The sequence below is a fragment of the Ranitomeya imitator genome, chromosome 8, assembly GCF_032444005.1.
Source record: "Ranitomeya imitator isolate aRanImi1 chromosome 8, aRanImi1.pri, whole genome shotgun sequence".
Lineage (NCBI taxonomy): Eukaryota > Metazoa > Chordata > Amphibia > Anura > Dendrobatidae > Ranitomeya > Ranitomeya imitator.
This window is the reverse complement of record NC_091289.1, coordinates 7,047,414-7,066,388: the sequence shown is the minus strand read 5'-3', so window position 1 is coordinate 7,066,388 and position 18,975 is coordinate 7,047,414.

Genomic DNA, 18,975 nt, shown 5'->3' with positions numbered 1-18,975 from the left:
CGTTGTCGGTATCGCTGCAGCGTCGCTAAGTGTGAAGGGGCCTTTAGAGACTCGGACTGATCTTTGCATTTGACAGCAGGGGACGGAGAGAGGATAAAAAGGGCAGAGCGCGTGAAACGGCAGGCAGACTAGGTGGGAACACGCATCGCGCAGCAGAGGAATTTAGGTGCTCCGTCCTCTGAGCACCATGACAGCGCAAGACCGCGCTACATTGTTCCTGCTGCTCCCTACAAAGACGACTGTGCCCGGAGAACCGTTTTCCACCCGTTGAAGGAAGGAATTCGGAAGTCTCCTCATCAATGAGTCTCCAGAAGTGTTCCTAATACGATGGAGCCCTCACACTCCTGAAAGGAGGGTGTTCCAACAGTTCATACGGACGGGTCAAGCTCAATAAACCTCTGGTGACGGGAAGATGCTGGGGAGAGTGATTGTCCCAGCTGCAGGCAAACTGGTTTACCTCCAGGATAGACCATGCTTAACCTGCCCGTTCGAGCCTGTACCCCTCTGGACGGAGTAGAGACCAGGGGTGTAACTACAACAGGTGCAGGGGTGTCAATCGCACCTGGGCCCTGGAGCCAAGGGGGTCCTAAAAGTCCCTTTGGCGTATAGAAAAAGACGATTGCTATTAAAGATTTAAAATATTTGGGGGCCCCATTGGAGTTTTTGCATCGGGGCCCATGAGTTTTAAGTTATGCCACTGGTAGAGACCCGGATAGAACCAGCTTCTATGGAGCAGCGCTGGGTGGCTCGGATGTAGAAATACCAATCTCACCTAGAAGAGGGGAGCTGAGAATACTCACATTGACGTCCTTTCCAGAGTGTCCCATGAAAGACCTGGGCCCAGCCGTGACGAAGAGTTGGAGGCACAAGTGGTTTCTGAGTGCCAGGATGTTGGCAGCTACGCAGGATCAGGTACAGCTACTCGGGAAAGCATTCTCGGGCGGTCCGGGGATGAGTGAGTCCGGATACAACAAGAAGATGAGCTTGCTCAAATGAGACAGTGGGTGACTCTGACAACAAATACCCAGCCAAAGAGAGAGGGACGCCCGTCCCCAGGGGCTCTGTACATCATACGACTGGGAAAGACTTCAATTGAAGAATGCGCTATTATACCGGAAGATCCAGTTACAATGGGAAATGGGAGTCACCTGGCAGGTGGTCATCCCCGAAATGCAGTTGCTCAAGATAGCTTAGGAAACACACGAAAGAGGAGCCCACTTCAGTCAAGAGAAGACCTTTCAGTGGTTACAAATGCTGGTTTACCATCGTTTAAAAGCTGCCGTGGGAGAAGCCTGTCGGCAATGAAGAAACTGTGAATTAGCTAAGCCTCTGGAGCAAAGAGCCCTTACACAAACCATTGTGACTTCTGCACCTCTGCAAGTTTTGATGATAGATTATCTTACTATAGGTCCAGCGCACCAGGGATACGAACATTGTCTAGTAATGATGCACCATTTCACTAAGTTTGCCGTTCTGACCCCGACACGTGACCAAACTGCCGAGCACATGCCATTTGTAAAAATTTCATACAAGTGTACAGCTGCCCGAAGAGAATCCACTCTGATCAAGGTGCCTGTTTCCTAGGGTGAGTAATGGAAGAACTGCACCGCCTGTACCAGATCGAAAAATCACAGACGACGCTGTATCACCCTTAGGGAAATGGAGCCTGTGAGCGGTTCAATCAAACTCTCATCCAATTTATTTGGCAATAAGTCGTCCAAGGTCCAGCAGACTGTCAACGCAAACCACCAGAACTCTCGCCTGTGGAATGGCGAGAAAAAGGAGACGGGGGAGTGTAAGAAGAGAGCCCGGATCGGGGGTACCTTTTCCACGCCAGGGCCGGAACTGTCTGGACTGTCACCTTTGTCTGGGGGAAAGCTTAGAGACCCGGACCAACCTTTGCACTGCTGGGGGCAGAGAGGATAAAAAGGGCAGAGCGCACGAAACGGCAGGCAGACTTGGTGGGAAGATGCAGCAGGGGAATTTAGGTGCTCTGTCCTCTGAGCACCATGACAGCGCAGGACCGCGCTACATTGTTCCAGCTGCTCTACAAAGACTGTGACCGGAGAACCGTTTTCCACCCGTTGGCCCCCACTGTTCAAGTAACTGTCACGGGCCACCGTATAACGTGCACATGCCGCCTAAAAGAAAGCGGGTGACTTATCGAGAACTTTACCCTTACCCGCTTACTTCTGCCGGACTCTATCCAGCCCCGGCCGTGTACAGGACTGTTCTTCTCCCTGCTACTCAGGACCCTGGGACAGACATTGAGGACTCGCCGTCATCGCCAGGAACCATTACATCGACGCCTACAGGCCTGCATCATTTCCATCATGTGCTGACCGTGTTGGCACCAGCGTGCGCATCTGAGACTCATCACTCTGAAGCCGCCGGACCGATAAGTTTACTACTGTTGAACATTGTTTATACCCTTTGCCCTCACTCCCTCCGTCGGTGTCACGAAAGTGTTAATACCACTTGACTATACCTATACCCGTCTGCCTCCTATCCGTTACTGCTTCCCGCAACCTGCTCACATAACGGTGCCTGGCGCAGGCGTCATTGTCTCCGTCAACCCCTATAAGGTGGTCCCAGGGTGTCGAAGGATGTTTAAGGGTCCAGTGAGGCGCTCGGTATCTGCGTTCTGGGGTCTTACACTTGTTGGACAGATGGGTCATTGTGCAGCACAAGGGGCCGCGGGGGAGGAATCCTGGAGGGGCGGAAAAATAGCCGAAAACTTTATCACAAAAATTAAAAAACAAAACGGTTTAAATCGACCTTTTTCCAATTTGAAATATAAAGAAATTAAAATGCCATGTGCGAAAGTGCCATCATTAGAACCCTAAACTGACTGGACAGCTACAAATTCAATATAAAGCTGCTAAAATTTGGTAAAATGGCCGCAATAAAGGCGTCAGCTGGTCCCGCCCTGACGCGGCTCCATTGACGGAGAAGAAAAACGTCCTGAGCTTGTAAATAACAACACATTTATTTCTTCTACAAACTTCATATATATTTTTTTTTTTAAAAGCACCATACAGCTTTTTTTTTGTCTCTGGAGTGTGGTGATCTCATGTCTGGTCTGTGCCCCCAGTCTTACCCTCAGCCACCGCCATCTTCCCCTTCTATCGCTGTCCATCTCCAGCAGTTTTGTGACCTGTCGGATGCTCCACTGTTTGCTGAGACAACCGGAGGTCACTTTTCAATGCAAGTCTATGAAAACCTCTCTGGCATTGAGCGCTTGTGACGTAATTTCTGACTTCCAGGAAGTCAGAAGTTGTGGACACAAGATTGGGGGGGGGGGGGGGGGGGGGCACGGACCTTACATTAGAGGGAACACATCAGCGCTGGGAAAAAAGCGAACCACTAAAGTGCTGCTTTAACCAGTAACATAACTATACCGTGGTGATCACAGCAACAGTATCACTGGGCTTGATTGGCAGCAAACTCGCCGACCTTAGAGAATCTATGGGATATTGTCAAGAGGAAGATGAGACACCAGACCCAGCAATGCAGATGAGCTGAAGGCTGCTATCAAAGCAACCTAGGCTCCATAACCCCCCAGCAGTGCCACAGGCTGATCGCCTCCATGCCACGCCGCATTGATGCAGTAATTGATGCAAATGGAGCCCTGACCAAGGGTCAGTGCATTAAGGCTACGTTCACATTTGCGTTGTGCGCCGCTGCGTCGGCGACGCAACGCACAACGCAAATAACGCACGCAAAAACACTGCGTTTTGCGACGCATGCGTTGTTTTTTGCCAAAATTTCGACGCAAAAAAAATGCAACTTGTGGCGTTTTCTTTGCCCGACGCATGCGGCAAAAAAAATGCATGCGTCGCACAACGCAGCACAACGCATGTCCATGTGTCCCCCATGTTAAATATAGGGGCGCATGACGCATGCGTCGCCGCTGCGTTTCCCGACGCTGCGTCGGGAAACGCTAATGTGAACGTAGCCTTACTGAACAGACATTTCAGTAGGGATCATTTCAGATTTTACAATCATTTTTCAAGCTGGTGTTATAAACTATTCTAATTTACTGAGATAATGACTTTTGGGTTTCTTTGGCTGTAAGCCATAATCATCAACATTAACAGAAATAAACACGTGAAATAGATCACTCTGTGTGTAATGACTCTATAGAATATATGGATTCACTTTTTATATTGAACTGAAATAAATTAACTTTTTTATGGTATTCTTATTTTGGGAGACGCTCCTGTATGTACAAAAATTACAGATAGTTCACAATATTACGGTAGTCCTTTTTTTAAGTAAATTACCATATGGCGGTAGATATTACTTCATTATGAATAAACTCTAAACACAGTATTTACCATAAATGAGTGTTCTCAAGGTAAAAAAAAATGAAGTACAAAAATCAAATATAAAATATAGTTTATTTAGCAATAGTTATTATTTATTTATATATCACCATTAATTCCATGGTGCTGCACATGAGAAGTGGCTCCATACAAAATAGTTAAAATATATTTAATAATTAGAAAGGTGCTAGGAAAGAAAAAGGGAACTTATTCCAAAGCGTGCCAAAAACATGAGGCAGCAGTTCATAGATTAATATCAAACAGCAAAAAAGATTCGATAATAAATATCGCCTCAATGGGTCCCTGTGATAAGGTGCCAGCAGTAAAGGTCACCTTGAACTGCCACAGTCTTCCACCAGGGGGAGCTGCAGAGGTTCCCATGTCCTGTGACCAATATGATGCAGGGGGGGATTGCTTTGCTTGTTATAAGTGGCCCCCGCTCATAGTCACAGGGGGATCCCCACTGGTGTAATATGGGAATTCAGCAACAAGGCGAGCGCAGAAATTGTACATATCATTAGGGGTGAGGACCTGCAGTCAGCGAGAGCCGCTCTCAGCTCAGCAGGATTACCGCATAACTGTATGCAAATGAGTAAAGGTTAATTAATGGAAGAGACTAATAAGGCTGCCGTCACACTAGCAGTATGTGGTCGGTATTTTACATCAGTATTTCCAAGCCAAAACCAGGAGTGGGTGATAAATACAGAAGTGGTGCAGATGTTTCCATTATACTTTTCCTCTATTTGTTCCACTCCTGGTTTTGGCTACAAATACTGATGTAAAATACTGACCAAATACTGATCGTGTGACGGCAGCCTAAGAGGCGATGATGCACGGCGCCCCGATCCCCGGATTGTATCTAGAGGATAGAGCCGCCGCCCTCTGCCACAGGGGAAATGTGCCCCAAAATGGAAGAAAAAAGTCGCCGTAAGAAAAGAAACAAACTGAATTTTTATCTGTTATTAGGAACATTGGGTAATAACCAATATGGCCGCCGTGACATCGGAGTGTCACCCAACTTCCCCAGACTCCTGAGCGGCACATCTGCCTACAGCCTCAGCCACCATAGCTCCACACAACAAACCAGACTAAGGGTACCGTCACACAGTGGCATTTTGATCGCTACGACGGCACGATTTGTGACGTTCCAGCGATATATCCGTGACGTTCCAGCGATCTCGCTGTGTCTGACACGCTCCTGCGATCAGGGACCCCGCTGAGAATCGTACGTCGTAGCAGATCGTTTGAAACTTTCTTTCGTCGTCTAGTGTCCCGCTGTGGCGGCATGATCGCATGGTGTAACAAAGGTGTGCACGATATTGTATACGATGTGCGCATAGTAACCAACGGCTTCTACATCGCACATACGTCATGAAATTATCGCTCCAGCGTCGTACATTGCAAAGTGTGACAGCAGTCTACGACGCTGGAGCGATATTGTTACGATGCTGGAGCGTCACGGATCGTACCGTCGTAGCGATCAAAATGCCACTGTGTGACGGTACCCTTAAGGGGCTGCCAGGGCTGACCTTCTCTATGTTCACCCTGTAGTGCTGAATTTAGCAATGTATGGCGGTACTATCTGGGAATACTATTGCACTATTTGTTAGAAACTATATGGCAGTATCAGGAAGGCTCTTGAATAAAGTAATATTTGGCTGCTGCATATTTTATTTTACATGGTCTGTATCCATGATATTACATGGCCTGTAGATTGCGGTATCATCTTGGCATTGTATGGCGGTATTACATGGCCTGTAGCTATGGTATTACATGGCCTGTAGATTGCGGTATCATCCTGGCACTGTATGGCGGTATTACATAGCCTGTAGCCATGGTATTACATGGCCTGTAGATTGCGGTATCATCTTGGCACTGTATGGTGCTATTACCTGGCCTGTAGATTGCGGTATCATCCTGGCACTGTATGGTAGTTTTACATGGCCTGTAGATTGAGGTACCATCTTGGCACTGTATGGTGGTATTATCTGGCCTGTAGATGGCGTTATCATCCTGGCACTGTATGGTGGTATTACATGGCCTGTAGATTGAGGTACCATCTTGGCACTGTATGGTGGTATCACCTGGCCTGTAGATTGCGGTATCATCCTGGCACTGCATGGTGGTTTTACATGGCCTGTAGTTTGCAGTATCATCCTGGCACTGTATGGTGGTATTACATGGCCTGTAGATTGCGGTATCATCTTGGCACTGTATGGTGCTATTACCTGGCCTGTAGATTGCGGTATCATCCTGGCACTGTATGGTAGTTTTACATGGCCGGTAGTTTTACATGGCCTGTAGTTTGCGGTATCATCCTGGCACTATCTGGCGGTATTACATGGCCTGTAGTTTGCGGTATCATCCTGGCACTGTATGGTGATATTACATGGCCTGTAGATTGCGGTATCATCTTGGCACTGTATGGCGGTATTACCTGGCCTGTAGATTGCGTTATCATCCTGGCACAGTATGGTGGTATTACATGGCCTGTAGATTGAGGTACCATCTTGGCACTGTATGGCGGTATTACCTGGCCTGTAGATTGCGGTATCATCCTGGCACTGTATGGCGGTATTACATGGCCTGTAGATTGAGGTATCATCCTTGCACTAATTTAAGAAAAGAGGATCCATTCCACAAAAAAATAACTTTAAAATTACAGATTTCATTTCAATGGATTTAAAACAATAGTAAAAATTCAAGCCCCCTTTTTGACGGTGCATACTAAAACCCTATGTGGCAAATTCACCTATGCCTATGGTAGATATTTTAGTCATATTCATCTCTGCCTATTTTAGATTTTTTTTTACCGTTTCATTTTCTTAATTTAGTTTTCCTTTCCACTTCACTCCATTTGAAGCAGAGTAACCAATTTATTTACATATGTATTTATTTGACATAAAGTTGCAATACATGAATGTAGGGGTCAAATTTTTTGGAAACGGAATAACGGTTTTGAGCTCCGTTTTTTTAATTGGAATATGTTAATATTAGTACAACAACGTTATCTTCCAAGTTTCATTAGGATCTTTTTAGGGATTCAGTCGTTATGCGCCATTTTCTGCCATACCTATGCCTAGTGTGTTATCACGGTTGGAAACGGAAAAACGGTTTTGAGCTCCGTTTTTTTTATTGGAATTAGTTCATATTAGTACAACAACGTTATCTTCCAAGTTTCATTAGGATCTTTTTAGGGATTCAGTCGTTATGCGCCATTTTCTGCCATACCTATGCCTACAGTGTTATCATGGTTGGAAACGGAAAAACGGTTTTGAGCTCCGTTTTTTTAATTGGAATTAGTTCATATTAGTACAACAACGTTATCTTCCAAGTTCCATTATGATCTTTTTAGGGATTCAGTCGCTATGCGCCATTTTCTGCCATACCTATGCCTACAGTGTTATCATGGTTGGAAACGGAATAACGGTTTTGAGCTCCGTTTTTTTTATTGGAATATGTTCATATTAGTACAACGACGTTATCTTCCAAGTTTCATTAAGATCTTTTTAGGGATTCAGTCTTTATGCGCCATTTTCTGCCATACCTATGCCTACAGTGTTATCATGGTTGGAAACGGAATAACGGTTTTGAGCTCCGTTTTTTTTATTGGAATTAGTTCATATTAGTACAACAACGTTATCTTCCAAGTTTCATTACGATCTTTTTAGGGATTCAGATGTTATGCGCCATTTTCTGCCATACCTATGCCTAGTGTGTTATCATGGTTGGAAACGGAAAAACGGTTTTGAGCTCCGTTTTTTTTTATTGGAATATGTTCATATTAGTACAACAACGTTATCTTCCAAGTTTCATTAAGATCTTTTTAGGGATTCAGTCTTTATACGCCATATTCTGCCATACCTATGCCTACAGTGTTATCACGGTTGGAAACGGAAAAACGGTTTTAAGCTCCGTTTTTTTTATTGGAATATGTTCATATTAGTACAACAACGTTATCTTCCAAGTTTCATTAGGAGCTTTTTAGGGATTCAGTCTTTATGCGCCATATTCTGCCATACCTATGTCTATGGTAGTTTTTTTTCTAAAGTTGAATGTTTTTAATCTATTTTTTCTTTCCACTTCACTCTATTTAAAAATAAATTAGCGGAGGTTAAACTTTAATTGCGTTTTCAACAAGGCAAACCCATACATTTCTATATAGTAACTTTACATTTGAAATAAACACTGAATCCCTAAGTATATCTTTATTGAAAATTTTTGCCTTAGGCCGACCTCACACTAGCGAGTTTTACTGACGTATGAGCGGTTCATAAAATTCGGATTGCATACGGTACAATGCTTCTCTATGGCCAAGCTCCTATCAGCCGTATTTTACTGATCCGTATTATACGGTCTTCTACGGCCATAGAAAATCGCAGCATGCTGCGTTTGTCACCGTATTGCGCAAAAAATACGCCAATGAAAGTCTATGGGGGCCAGAAAAATACGGATTACACACGGACCAGCAGTGTGACTTGCGAGAAATACGCAGCGGTGTTAGAGAGAAAAGCCGGCAATTCAGTGCGGTGTACAGTAAAATCACACTGACAGGTTACAGTAGAATAGGTAGAATAAATGTGTACACATAGAATAGGTATATATATATATGTAGATATACTAGATGGTGGCCCGATTCTAACGCATCGGGTATTCTAGAATATGTATGTCCACGTAGTATATTGCCCAGCCCACATAGTATATTGCCCAGCTCACGTAGTATACTGCCCAGCCGCGTAGTATATTGCCCAGTCACGTAGTATATTGCCCAGTCACGTAGTATATTGCCCAGTCACGTAGTATATTGCCCAGCCACGTAGTATTTTGCCCAGCCACGTAGTATTTTGCCCAGCCACGTAGTATTTTGCCCAGCCACGTAGTATATTGCCCAGCCACGTAGTATATTGCCCAGGCACGTAGTATATTGCCCAGGCACGCAGTATATTGCCCAGCCACGTAGTATTTTGCCCAGCCACGTAGTATATTGCCCAGCCACGTAGTATATTGCCCAGGCACGTAGTATATTGCCCAGCCACGTAGTATTTTGCCCAGCCACGTAGTATATTGCCCAGCCACGTAGTATATTGCCCAGGCACGCAGTATATTGCCCAGCCACGTAGTATTTTGCCCAGCCACGTAGTATATTGCCCAGCCACGTAGTATATTGCCCAGCCCACGTACTATATTGGCCAGCCACGTACTATATTGCCCAGCCACGTACTATATTGCCCAGCCCACGTAGTATATTGCCTGTGACCGCAACGTCATCACAGGTCCTGCGCTCATACCAACCCTGGGACCGGAAGCTGCCGTGGACTACAAGGGGCCCTCAGAAAGGTGAGTATATTTTTATTTTTTAAAATGTGACAAACCTGGCGGGGCAATATACTACGTGACTGGGCAATATACTACGTGGCTGGGCAATATACTACGTGACTGGGCAATATACTACGTGGCTCTGTGCTGTATACTACGTCGCTATGCAATATACTACGTGACTGGGCAATATACTACGTGGCTGGGCAATATACTACGTCGCTATGCAATATACTACGTGACTGGGCAATATACTACGTGGCTGGGCAATATACTACGTGGCCGGGCAATATACTACGTGGGCTGGGCAATATAGTACGTGGCTAGGCAATATACTACGTGACTGGGCAATATAGTACATGGCTGGCCAATATAGTAAATGGCTGGCCAATATAGTACATGGCTGTGCAATATCCTACGTGGCTCTGTGCTGTATACTACATCGCTGTGCAATATACTACGTGACTGGGCAATATACTACGTGACTGTGCAATATACTACGTGACTGGGCAATATACTACGTGACTGGGCAATATACTACGTGGCTGGGCAATATACTATGTGGCTGGGCAATATACTATGTGGCTGGGCAATATACTATGTGACTGGGCAATATACTACATCGCTGTGCAATATACTACGTGACTGGGCAATATACTACGTGACTGGGCAATATACTATGTGGCTGGGCAATATACTATGTGGCTGGGCAATATACTATGTGGCTGGGCAATATACTACGTGGCTGGGCAATATAGTACGTGGCTGGGCAATATAGTACGTGACTGGGCAATATACTACGTGGGCTGGGCAATATAGTTCGTGGCTGGGCAATATACTACGTGACTGGGCAATATACTACGTGGCTGGGCAATATACTACGTGACTGGGCAATATACTACGTGGCTGGGCAATATACTACGTGGCTGGGCAATATAGTACGTGGCTGGGCAATATAGCACGTGGCTGGGCAATATAGTACGTGGCTGGGCAATATAGTACGCGGCTGGGCAATATAATACGTGGCTGGGCAATATACTACGTGGACATGCATATTCTAGAATACCCAATGTGTTAGAATCGGGCCACCATCTAGTGTGTATATATATATATATATATATATATATATATATATATATATATATATATATATATATATATATACACACACACACATACTATGTGTAGACATTTATCTTAGCTATTCTATTCTAACCTGTCAGTGTGATTTTACTGTACACCGCACTGAATTGCCGGCTTTTCTATAGAACACCGCTGCGTATTTCTCGCAAGTCACACTGCTGGTCCGTGTGTAATCCGTATTTTTCTGGCCCCCATAGCGGCCCTGCGCTTAGTAACCCGATATTTACCCTGGTTACCAGTGAACACATCGCTAGATCAGCGTCACACACGCCGATTCAGCGATGACAGCGGGTGATCAGCGACCAAAAAAAGGTCCTGATCATTCCCCAACGACCAACGATCTCCCAGCAGGGGCCTGATCGTTGGTCGCTGTCACACATAACGAGATCGTTAGCGGGATCGTTGTTACGTCACAAAAAGCGTGACGTTGCAACGATATCCTTAACGATATCGTTGTGTGTGAAGGTACCTTAAGGCAAACATTTTCGATAAAGATATACTTAGGGATTCACTGTTTATTTGAAATGTAAAGTTATTATATAGGAATGTATAAATTAACATTGTTGAAAACAGAATTACATTTTTAAGCTCTGTTTTTCTTGCTGGAAAAAGTTCATATTAATGACAAACTTATTTTCAAAGTTTCATCAAGATCTTCTTAGGGATTCAGTGTTTATTTCAAATTTTAAGTTACTATATAGCAATGTACGGGTTTGCCTTGTTGAAAACGCAATTAAAGTTTAACCTCCGCTAATTTATTTTTAAATAGAGTGAAGTGGAAAGGAAAAATAGATTCAAAAAATTCAACTTTAGAAAAAAAACTACCATAGGCATAGGTATGGCAGAATATGGCGCATAACGACTGAATCCCTAAAAAGATCCTAATGAAACTTGGAAGATAACGTTGTTGTACTAATATGAACATATTCCAATAAAAAAAACGGAGCTTAAAACCGTTTTTCCGTTTCCAACCGTGATAACACACTAGGCATAGGTATGGCAGAATATGGCGCATAAAGACTGAATCCCTAAAAAGATCCTAATGAAACTTGGAAGATAACGTTGTTGTACTAATATGAACTTATTCCAATAAAAAAAACGGAGCTTAAAACCGTTATTCGTAATTCTTACCAAAGTGATGATGGGAGAGCCTGGTGTTGATGCTTGACTTCAGTAAGGTACAGTCACACATAGCGACGCTGCAGCGATATAGACAACGAGCCGATCACTGGAGCGTCGCTGTTTATGTCGCTGTAGAGACGTCAAACAACGATGCAGGAGAGATCCAGTGACGTAACGGCGACTCGCTTATTGTTCTCGCTCCATGTAAAACATTGCTGGCGTAGTTGTTTTTGATGTCAAACATGACGATACGCGCCGATCTAGCGACCAAATAAAGTTCTGGACTTCTAGCTCCGACCAGCGATGGCACAGCGGGATCCAGATCGCTGCTGCGTGTCAAACACAACGAGATCGCTATCCAGGACGCTGCAACGTCACGGATTGTTGTCGTTCTCGTTGCAAAGTTGCTGAGTGTGACGGTACCTTAAGATATGCCCCAGCTAGCATGTCCACTTACTCTGCATTCTGTGCCCCAGCTAGCATGTCCACTTACTCTGCATTCTGTGGTTGCTAGGTTACTGGATGTGTGAGGAGGGTTTATAAACTATCTCAAGGTAGACAATATTAGGCTAGGTTCTCATTGCGTTAGGGCAATCCGTTTAGCGCTAAGCGCTAGTGGATTGCGCTAACGCAATGTCTTTTTAGGGGTCGCGTTAAATGTCCCCGCTAGCGCTAGCTGCAAGCAGCGTCCGAGGCGCGCCACAAAAGAACGGCACTTCGCTAGCGCGTGCCGAAAATGGCACGCACTAGCAATGCGCTTTAACATTGCTGGCAATGGGAGCGCTAACGGACACGTTGCACGGCGTTAATTTCGCCGTGCAACGCTGTCTGTTAGCGCTCACCCGAAAACGAAATGAGAACCTAGCCTTAATATTATCTCATTCAAAACATCCCCCTCCCTCTCTCAGTTCAAGTACACAGAGAAGGGAGTTGTAAGGCTATGTGCACACGTTCAGTAAAAACGTGAAAAAAACGCTTACATATGGTTCCCAATCATTTCAATGTAATCCGCAAAACTTGTGCAAATGTTGCGATTTTTTTCTTGTGCAAATGTTGCGATTTTTTTCCGCGAAAAAAAACAAATCGCGGAAAAAAAAGCAACATGTTCATTAATTCTGCGGAATCGCTGATTTCCCGCACACTGTAAAAAATCTACCATAGGTATAGACAAATATGACTAAAAAAATCTACCATAGGCAAAATCTACCATAGGCATACATAGTAACATACATAGTTAGTAAGGCCGAAAAAAGCCATTTGTCCATCCAGTTCAGCCTATATTCCATCATAATAAATCCCCAGATCTACGTCCTTCTACAGAACCTAATAATTGTATGATACAATATTGTTCTGCTCCAGGAAGACATCCAGGCCTCTCTTGAACCCCTCGACTGAGTTCGCCATCACCACCTCCTCAGGCAAGCAATTCCAGATTCTCACTGCCCTAACAGTAAAGAATCCTCTTCTATGTTGGTGGAAAAACCTTCTCTCCTCCAGACGCAAAGAATGCCCCCTTGTGCCCGTCACCTTCCTTGGTATAAACAGATCCTCAGCGAGATATTTGTATTGTCCCCTTATATACTTATACATGGTTATTAGATCGCCCCTCAGTCGTCTTTTTTCTAGACTAAATAATCCTAATTTCGCTAATCTATCTGGGTATTGTAGTTCTCCCATCCCCTTTATTAATTTTGTTGCCCTCCTTTGTACTCTCTCTAGTTCCATTATATCCTTCCTGAGCACCGGTGCCCAAAACTGGACACAGTACTCCATGTGCGGTCTAACTAGGGATTTGTACAGAGGCAGTATAATGCTCTCATCATGTGTATCCAGACCTCTTTTAATGCACCCCATGATCCTGTTTGCCTTGGCAGCTGCTGCCTGGCACTGGCTGCTCCAGGTAAGTTTATCATTAACTAGGATCCCCAAGTCCTTCTCCCTGTCAGATTTACCCAGTGGTTTCCCGTTCAGTGTGTAATGGTGATATTGATTCCCTCTTCCCATGTGTATAACCTTACATTTATCATTGTTAAACCTCATCTGCCACCTTTCAGCCCAAGTTTCCAACTTATCCAGATCCATCTGTAGCAGAATACTATCTTCTCTTGTATTAACTGCTTTACATAGTTTTGTATCATCTGCAAATATCGATATTTTACTGTGTAAACCTTCTACCAGATCATTAATGAATATGTTGAAGAGAACAGGTCCCAATACTGACCCCTGCGGTACCCCACTGGTCACAGCGACCCAGTTAGAGACTATACCATTTATAACCACCCTCTGCTTTCTATCACTAAGCCAGTTACTAACCCATTTACACACATTTTCCCCCAGACCAAGCATTCTCATTTTGTGTACCAACCTCTTGTGCGGCACGGTATCAAACGCTTTGGAAAAATCGAGATATACCACGTCCAATGACTCACCGTGGTCCAGCCTATAGCTTACCTCTTCATAAAAACTGATTAGATTGGTTTGACAGGAGCGATTTCTCATAAACCCATGCTGATATGGAGTTAAACAGTTATTCTCATTGAGATAATCCAGAATAACATCCCTCAGAAACCCTTCAAATATTTTACCAACAATAGAGGTTAGACTTACTGGCCTATAATTTCCAGGGTCACTTTTAGAGCCCTTTTTGAATATTGGCACCACATTTGCTATGCGCCAGTCCTGCGGAACAGACCCTGTCGCTATAGAGTCCCTAAAAATAAGGGACATAGGTATAGACAAATATGACACATAGGGTTTTAGTATTTTCCCTTTTTGACGAAGCATATGGCGAAACGGCGTCGTCGGGGTGGTGACACTTAGCAAATCTACCTCATTGAAGCACCTTATTTAAGTACTTTTATATCGGAACTTCACTCTTTGTCCTATTTACTTTAGAATAGATTTCCCTGCACATTACAAATTCTGACAGTTTCTAGGCTTTACAGAGCTTTCTGGCATAGCCACTTGTACTTTATATAGAAAAGCCATTGGCTCTACCTGTAGGCACTTATTCTCTAAGGGACAGGAGTGACAGTTTTAAGAATATTTGGTATGCCAAGTAGCTAATACCCACTGGGATAAACTTGACTCTGAGTATGAGGCTATAGATTTACATTTGTCACTTTTTGCATTACCTGCTTAAATTTTTACTATTGCTTTAAATCCATTGAAATAAAATTTGTAATTTTAAAGTTTTTTTGTGTGGAATGGATCCACTTTTCCTAAATTAATCCTTATTTAGGGATGTGTTGATATTTGATGTCTGGAAAGAATATTTTTCTTAATTATATGCACTTTAATAGACTGTGTTTATAAATCATCCTGTCACTAAATGGTGGTATTACATGGCCTGTAGTTTGCGGTATCATCCTAGCACTGTATGGCGGTATCACATGGCCTGTAGTTTGCGGTATCATCCTAGCACTGTATGGCGGTATTACATGGCCTGTAGTTTGCGGTATCATCCCGGCACTGTATGGCGGTATCACATGGCCTGTAGTTTGCGGTATCATCCCGGCACTGTATGGCGGTATTGGTATTACATGGCCTGTAGATTGCAGCATCATCCTAGCACTGTATGGCGGTATTGGTATTACATGGCCTGTAGATTGCGGTATCATCCTGGTACTGTATGGTGGTATTACATGGCCTGTAGATTGCGGCATCATCCTGGCACTGTATGGTGGTATTACATGGCCTGTAGATTGCGGTATCATCCTGGCACTGTATGGTGGTATTGGAATTACATGGCCTGTAGATTGCGGCATCATCCTGGCACTGTATGGCGGTATTGGAATTACATGGCCTGTAGATTGCGGTATCATCCTGGCACTGTATGGTGGTATTGGAATTATATGGCCTGTAGATTGCGGCATCATCCTGGCACTGTATGGCGGTATTGGAATTACATGGCCTGTAGATTGCGGTATCATCCTGGCACTGTATGGTGGTATCACATGGCCTGTAGTTTGCGGTATCATCCCGGCACTGTATGGCGGTATTGGAATTACATGGCCTGTAGATTGCGGTATCATCCCGGCACTGTATGGCGGTATCACATGGCCTGTAGTTTGCGGTATCATCCCGGCACTGTATGGCGGTATTGGTATTACATGGCCTGTAGATTGCAGCATCATCCTAGCACTGTATGGCGGTATTGGTATTACATGGCCTGTAGATTGCGGTATCATCCTGGTACTGTATGGTGGTATTACATGGCCTGTAGATTGCGGCATCATCCTGGCACTGTATGGTGGTATTACATGGCCTGTAGATTGCGGTATCATCCTGGCACTGTATGGCGGTATTGGAATTACATGGCCTGTAGATTGCGGTATCATCCTGGCACTGTATGGTGGTATTGGAATTATATGGCCTGTAGATTGCGGCATCATCCTGGCACTGTATGGCGGTATTGGAATTACATGGCCTGTAGATTGCGGTATCATCCTGGCACTGTATGGTGGTATTGGAATTACATGGCCTGTAGATTGCGGCATCTTCTTGGCACTGTATGGCGGTATTACATGGCCTGTGGATTGCGGCATCATCCTGGCACTGTATGGCGGTATTACATGGCCTGTAGATTGTGGCATTATCCTGGCACTGTATGGTGGTATTACATGGCCTGTAGATTGTGGCATTATCCTGGCACTGTCTGGCGGTATTACATGGCCTGTGGATTGCGGCATCATCCTGGCACTGTATGGCGGTATTACATGGCCGGTAGATTGCGGCATCATCCTAGCACTGTATGGCGGTATCACATGGCCTGTAGATTGTGGCATTATCCTGGCACTGTATGGCGGTATTACATCGGTATTACATGGCCGGTAGATTGTGGCATTATCCTGGCACTGTATGGCGGTATTACATCGGTATTACATGGCCTGTAGATTGTGGCATTATCCTGGCACTGTATGGCGGTATTACATCGGTATTACATGGCCGGTAGATTGTGGCATTATCCTGGCACTGTATGGCGGTATTACATCGGTATTACATGGCCTGTAGATTGTGGCATTATCCTGGCACTGTATGGCGGTATTACATCGGTATTACATGGCCGGTAGATTGTGGCATTATCCTGGCACTGTATGGCGGTATTACATGGCCGGTAGATTGTGGCATTATCCTGGCACTGTATGGCGGTATTACATGGCCTGTAGATTGTGGCATTATCCTGGCACTGTATGGCGGTATTACATGGCCTGTAGATTGTGGCATTATCCTGGCACTGTATGGCGGTATTACATCGGTATTACATGGCCTGTAGATTGTGGCATTATCCTGGCACTGTATGGCGGTATTACATCGGTATTACATGGCCTGTAGATTGTGGCATTATCCTGGCACTGTATGGCGGCATTACATCGGTATTACATGGCCGGTAGATTTCATCAGGTCGCACGTGCTCAGTAGATCCCGGCTGCTCTTCTATAGTGGGGTCTCCTCTCACTCTGCAGTGAGGGTGAAGGCCCCGTCCTGACAGCACAGGGTGACCCGGGCTCTGGGCGTCACTGCCATCCTCGGTTCCCGGCTGTGTGAGAGATTATAGCCGCCTGTGAATACAACCAGGCCGCTGTCTGACTGTGCCGACCAATGGAGAGCCTGTCCCACAGCGGCCAATCAAGGTGCAGCTTATTTGTCTCAAGGGCAACCTTGAACCAATCAGAGCAGCACTTTTATTTTACCCAATCAGTGCGCAGCTTTCATATTTCCAGAGCGCAGCTTTCACTTTACCTCAGCAGTGGTGATGACTGCGGCGCCGTCTCCTTCCTGCGGTCGCGGTTCCTCTGAGGAGGGCGCTGGTGACGTGTGAGAACAACATGGCGAGTGTGATAGTGGAGGCGATGTACAAGACACAGACGGCTGTCCCGGGCAATGTCTGCTGCTTCCCGCTATGGTAATAAGCATTTGCGGTTTGTTACACAGGATCCATATTCACTGTCAGTCTACCGCACACAGGCGTCCAGGAGAAGCTGTAACATGAGCATCGCCCCGAAGTCACTGAGTCTCTGCAGTGCGGGGGTTAAAGAAGGGGCTAAACATAAGGTGTGCGGCGGAGTGTGACGGCAGGGTGTGACAGGACCGCGCGGAGTGTGACGGCAGGGTGTGACTGGACCGCGCGGAGTGTTACAGCAGGGTGTGACGGGACCGCGCGGAGTGTGACTGCAGGGTGTGACTGGACCGCGCGGGGTGTGACGGCAGGGTGTGACTGGACCGCGCGGGGTGTGACGGTAGGGTGTGACTGGACCGCACGGAGTGTGACGGCAGGGTGTGACTGGACCGCGCGGGGTGTGACGGCAGGGTGTGACTGGACCGCACGGAGTGTGACGACAGGGTGTGACTGGACCGCGCGGAGTGTGACGACAGGGTGTGACTGGACCGCACGGAGTGTGACGGCAGGGTGTGACTGGACCGCACGGAGTGTGACAGCAGGGTGTGACTGGACCGCACGGAGTGTGACAGCAGGGTGTGACGGGACCGCGCGGGGTGTGACTGCAGGGTGTGACTGGACCGCACGGAGTGTGACGGCAGGGTGTGACTGGACCGCACGGAGTGTGACGACAGGGTGTGACTGGACCGCACGGAGTGTGACGACAGGGTGTGACTGGACCGCACGGAGTGTGACAGCAGGGTGTGACGGGACCGTACGGAGTGTGACGGGACAGCGGGGTGTGACTGGACCGCGCGGAGTGTGACGGCAGGGTGTGACTGGACCGCGCGGGGTGTGACTGCAGGGTGTGACTGGACCGCGCGGGGTGTGACTGCAGGGTGTGACTGGACCGCGCGGGGTGTGACTGCGGGGTGTGACTGCAGGGTGTGACTGGACCGCGCGGAGTGTGACGGTAGGGTGTGACTGGACCGCACGGAGTGTGACGACAGGGTGTGACAGGACCGCACGGAGTGTGACGGCAGGGTGTGACTGGACCGCGCGGAGTGTGACGGAAGGGTGTGACTGGACCGCACGGAGTGTGACGGCAGGGTGTGACTGGACCGCACGGAGTGTGACGGCAGGGTGTGACTGGACCGCACGGAGTGTGACGACAGGGTGTGACAGGAC